Genomic DNA, 5,281 nt, shown 5'->3' on the forward strand with positions numbered 1-5,281 from the left:
TTGTGCTTATTGCAATGGTGATTATTTTTGTCAATGTCTGCTACATTGGATGATCCAGTGAACCTATCAACCAAGCATTGTCTCTTTTACTCAGTGCTTTGTCATGTGGCACATATTGATTGCCTTCTAGAGTCATGATTTGAAAGGAATTTTTAAAAGCTTGTTACATAGTTCAAATATTATTAATCTGAATCTCATCAAGTCTTTAGTTGGGAGTCATAGCAGTTTAGGGGAAATGGACTTCCCTGGTGGCTCAGATGGTAAAGCGTCTGCCTACAATGCAGGAGACCCGGGTTCAATCCCTGGGTTGGGAAGATCTCCTGGAGAAGGAAATGGCAACCCACTCCAGTATTCTTGCCTGGAAAATCCTATGAATCCCTGTTAGGCTATAGTCCATGGGGTCGCAAAGAATCAGACACAACTGAGCGACTTCACTTCACTTCACTTGTAGCTAGAAGAACCTGTTAAACACCCTGAGGATGCAGGCAGCGAAATCCAAAATTAGCGAACATCCATAGAGCAGTTTCTTCAAAGAAAAATAAACATCTTTAAAAGACAAAGCTGTTAGAGATTGAGTTTTGAAGAAACATCAACAAATGCCATAAGGAGACCTTATTGTTTTAAACAAACAAAAAACTGAAAAAGGCACTTAATTAAAAATTAGGGATATATATTTATGTTACCAAATTTATGAAGGGATTATTGTTAAATTTTTCTAGGTGTGAAAATAATACTGATTTATATTTTAAAAAGTACCTGCTAGAAATGCACACTGAATGTTTATAGGTAAAATGGGATGGTATATGCAAGATATGATTTTAAATACTTCAGAAAAAGATGATGTATATAGATACAATAATCAATTAGATTAATACATAGATACTTATGTACATACATACTTGGGTGCATAGTTGTATACATAGAAAAGAATGTCAAGTTGCTAAGTACCTCTAAATGTCATATAAAAATTGCATTTCTAATAGCAAGTGGTCCCAAGATACATTCTTGTAGAAATGAAGTCTCATCGTGTTCTTTGAGACTGTAATATTTATAACTACTGTTTCTAATTTAGGGTCATAAGTAAAAGATATTTAGCACAGAGAATATTCTTAGGATGAGAAATAGAATATAACTTATAGATTTGAATACTGAAACAGTACAACTCATTTAGTCAGTGTAATAGATACAAAATGCTTTAAAAAATCATGTTGTTAGAACATCACTCTTAAAAAACATTTTTTCTCTTTTACATTGTAAACAATTGTAATCCAGGTTAAAATCAACTGTGTTATGTCTCCAACCATAAAATAAGATCTGAAAATACTTATTATGTTTATTCTTTTAATCAAACTCTTGTTCAATATATAATTTTAAAATTAAAAGTATTTTTGAATAGGAAACATTAATATAACACAGATAGGTATCATTCTGGTACAATATTCATTTGTCCTGCTTTATAATAAGTTCCTAATTATAGATTTTAGTAATAAGCTCAGATAGTCTGTAACCTAGCAAAGACATTTGGATAATCATCAACAGAGCTTTGTACATTAAGTGTAGCCTTACTATGGTCTTTCCATCTTACCAATGATACTCACTCTCTGGTATGCTGAGACTAGGTCCTCTGACAAAGTTATGCTCTAAAAGCCACACTCACCTAAATTAAAATGTCATGTACCTTTTATCATGGTTTTTAAATTTTCTTAAAACTTAAGATTTCTGCTTTTAAACATGATGGATTAACTGCTATGAGAATTGAATTCCTGTTATAGACAACTAGGAAAGTAGAAAAATAAATTAACAACACTTTTTCAGACGTTGAGTAATGCACTCAATATGGCGGTGATCTGTGAGAGAAGGGGAGCAAGCTAGATTAGGCCTGTGATTGCCCTCACAAACTGGCTGGAGGTAATTTCAGGTCACCGTGCAGAGAGGAAGAACTCAAACAGAAGTCCAGGGGTCCTGAGGAGTAACAGAGACAGAGACTGAAGTTCAGTGAGGCCAGGTGGCTGGTTGGGGGAAGAGGGAGCTGCAAAGTGAGAGACTTTGGAGAATGTCAGGGGTATCTTTCAAATTTCTGGCTAAATGCTCATCAGCACATCTGTGGTGGGAAACTCTGCCGGTTCAGGAAAGTATCATCAAAATCCAGCAGGTCAAATTCCCAAAGCTCACATATGGCCTGGAAGAGATTACATTTTCATCAGCCAGAGGGAAGAGATGTCTAAATACCTGGGGCATTAGGTATAATACTCAGAAAGGTCTTTTTTAGTTTTTTGCAACAGTTTGTATAGAATTGGTATTATACTTTCCTTAAGTGGGAAAAATCTCTCCAGTGGAACCATCTGTGATCTGTGCCTGGTGTTTCCTTTTAGGGAAGGTTTTTGTTGTTTACTAGGATTTCAATTTGGAGAAGGAAATGGCAACCCACTCCAGTGTTCTTGCCTGGAGAATCCCAGGGACGGGGGAGCCTGGTGGGCTGCCGTCTATGGGGTCACACAGAGTCAGACACGACTGAAGTGACTTAGCAGCAGCAGCAGCAGGATTTCAATTACTTTAATAGATGCCCTGCTATTCAAGGAATCTATTTCTTTTTGTGCAAGCTTTGATGATATTTTTTAATTTACTGTGACAGATTTTTTCATACTATTCTTTTATTATACATTTAATATCAGTCTATTTTATAGTAATATTACCCCTCTCATTTCTAATATTGGTAGTTTGTATAATGTCATATAACTTTTTTTCTGATCAGTCTGGCTAGAATCTTATGAATTCTGTTCTTCTAAAGAAGTCAGCTTTTTATTTCACTGATTTTCTGTATTTTTGTTTGTTTCCCATTTCTTTTCTCTTAATTGATGCATTGTTTTGGAAATTTAAAAAAAAGAAAAATATTTCAATAGCAAAAGGAATTTTGCTTGCATATACTTAAGATTTGGGATGATGTATTACTATGCAGTTACTATTGCTGCCATAACAAATTACCACACATTTAGCAGTATAAAAGAACAGGAATTTATTCTCTTATGATTCTGGAGGCAAGAAGCTAGAACCAAGTGTTATGGGGTGAAACTGTCAACAGAGCCAGAGGTACTGAGAAAGAATTAGTTCTTTGCCTTTTCCATCTTTGGTGGCTGCTCGCCTCCTTCCATGTTTGGTCTCGTCACTCCAGTCTCTGCTTCCATAGTCACCATCTCTTCTTCAGCTATATCTCCCTTTGTTGTTGTTCAGTTGCTAAGTCATCTCCAACTCTTTGTGACCCCATGGACTACAGCATGACAGGTTTCTCTGCCCTTCACTACCTCCCTGATTTTGCTCAAACACATGTCCACTGAGTCAGTGATGCCATCCAATGGTCTCATCCTCTGTTGCCCACACCTGCTCCTTTGCTCAATCTTTCCCAGCATCAGGATCTTTTTCAATGAATTGGCTCTTCACATCAGGTGGCCAAAGTATTGGAGCTTCAGCTTCAGCGTCAGTCAATCCAATGAATATTCAGGACTGACTTCCTTTAGGATTGACTGGTTTGATCTCCTTGCTGTCCAGGGGACTCTCAAGAGTCTTCTTCAACACCACAGTTCAAAAACCTCAGTTCTTCTTCACTCAGCCTTCTTTATGGTCCAACTGTCACATCTGTATATGACTACTGGAAAAACCCTAGCTTTCACCATACCGACTTTGGCAGCAAAATGATGTCTCCACTTTTTAACATACTATCTAGGTTTGTCATAGCTTTTCTTCCAAGGAGCAAGTGTCTTTTAATTTCATGATTGCAACCGCCATCCTTAGTGATTTTGCAGCCCAAGAAAATAAAATCTGCCATTGTTTCCAATTTTCCCCCATCTTTTTGCCATTAAATGATAGGACTGGTTGTCATGATATTAGTTTTTTGAATGTTGAATTTTAAGCCACTTTTCACTTTCCTCTTTCACCTTCCTCAAGAGGCTCTTAAGTTCCTCTTTGATTTCTGCCATTGGAATGGTATCATCTGTGTATATGAAGTTGTTGATATTTCTCTTGCCAATCTTGATTCCAGCTTGTGCTTCATCCAGCCTGGCGTTTCACATAGTGTACACTGCATATAAGTTAAATAGGCAGGGTGATAATATATAGCCTTGACATACCCCTTTTCCTATTTTAAACCAGTCCATTCTTCTATGTCCAGTTCTAACTATTGTTTCTTGGTCTTCATACAGGTTTCTCAGGAGGGAGGTAAGATAGTCTGGCATTCCTATCTCTTTAAGAATTTTCCATATTTTGTTGTGATCCACACAGTCAAAGTCCTTAGGGTAGTCAATGAAGTAGATGCTTTTCTGGAATTCTCTTGCTTTTTCTATGATCCAGCAGATGTTGGCAACTTGATGTCTGATTCCTCTGCCTTTTCTAAATCCAGCTTTTACATCTGAAAGTTCTTGCTTCACATACTGTTGGAAGCCTATCTTGAACGATTTTAGCATTACCTTGCTAGCATGTAAAATGAGGGCAAATGTGCAGTAGTTTGAATATTCCTTGTCATTGCCCTTCTTTGGGATTAGAATGAAAACTGACCCTTTCCAGTCCTGTGGCCATTCCTGAATTTTCCAAATTTTCTGGCATATCTCCCTTTGCCTCCCTGTTATAATTACACTTTTGATTTAATTTAGGACCTATCTGGGAAAGTCTCCCATTTCGAGATCCTTTGATATATTGCATCTGTAGAGTCACCTTTTTCAAGCAGGTTAACTTCACAGGTTTCAGGGATAGGGAATTTGAGATTTGAGGGTTCATTATTCAGTTTGCCATAGGTGTGTATAGCTGTAGGATGAATTTCAAGAAGTGAAGTTGCAAAGCCAAATTAAACAAATTGTCCTCAAAAAAAAAATGCAATGACTTATTCTTTCATGGTTAGATTAAACATATTCTGTAGTCTTCTGGTCTTAAGAGCTATGCGCTAAAATTACTTTACATTGTAAGCAATAATAATGTTGTTTACATTTTCATCTATTTTTAGCAAATCCATCTTATATATATCTGCAGTTTACAAATGTTGGTGTGAAATAAGTTTATATATTTTAATGTAAAGATGTCTTATTTACTGAAATTCTTTCATCATTTTTAAAAATCTTTATCATTTTATTAACTTCATCAGTTATTTTAGTGCTTGTCAGTTTTTATTTCATTTTGCCTAATATTAATATGCTAACTTTGTTTTTATTTTGAATGAGTTTTAGTGTGTTCTGTGCCCATGTTTTTGCTTTCAAGCTAATTATATAACATTGATTTTCATATTTCTATTATATAACTT

General features: G+C 35.9%; 1 non-coding gene across 1 annotated transcript; it reads left to right on the plus strand.

Moving 5' to 3' along the window:
* Positions 1-242: 242 nt before the first annotated feature.
* TRNAC-ACA (transfer RNA cysteine (anticodon ACA)) lies at positions 243-314 on the plus strand. The gene has a single exon. It is a non-coding gene; the product is annotated as a tRNA-Cys (tRNA).
* The last annotated feature ends 4,967 nt before the right edge of the window (positions 315-5,281 follow it).

Source organism: Capricornis sumatraensis, chromosome 14 (assembly GCF_032405125.1).
Source record: "Capricornis sumatraensis isolate serow.1 chromosome 14, serow.2, whole genome shotgun sequence".
NCBI lineage: Eukaryota > Metazoa > Chordata > Mammalia > Artiodactyla > Bovidae > Capricornis > Capricornis sumatraensis.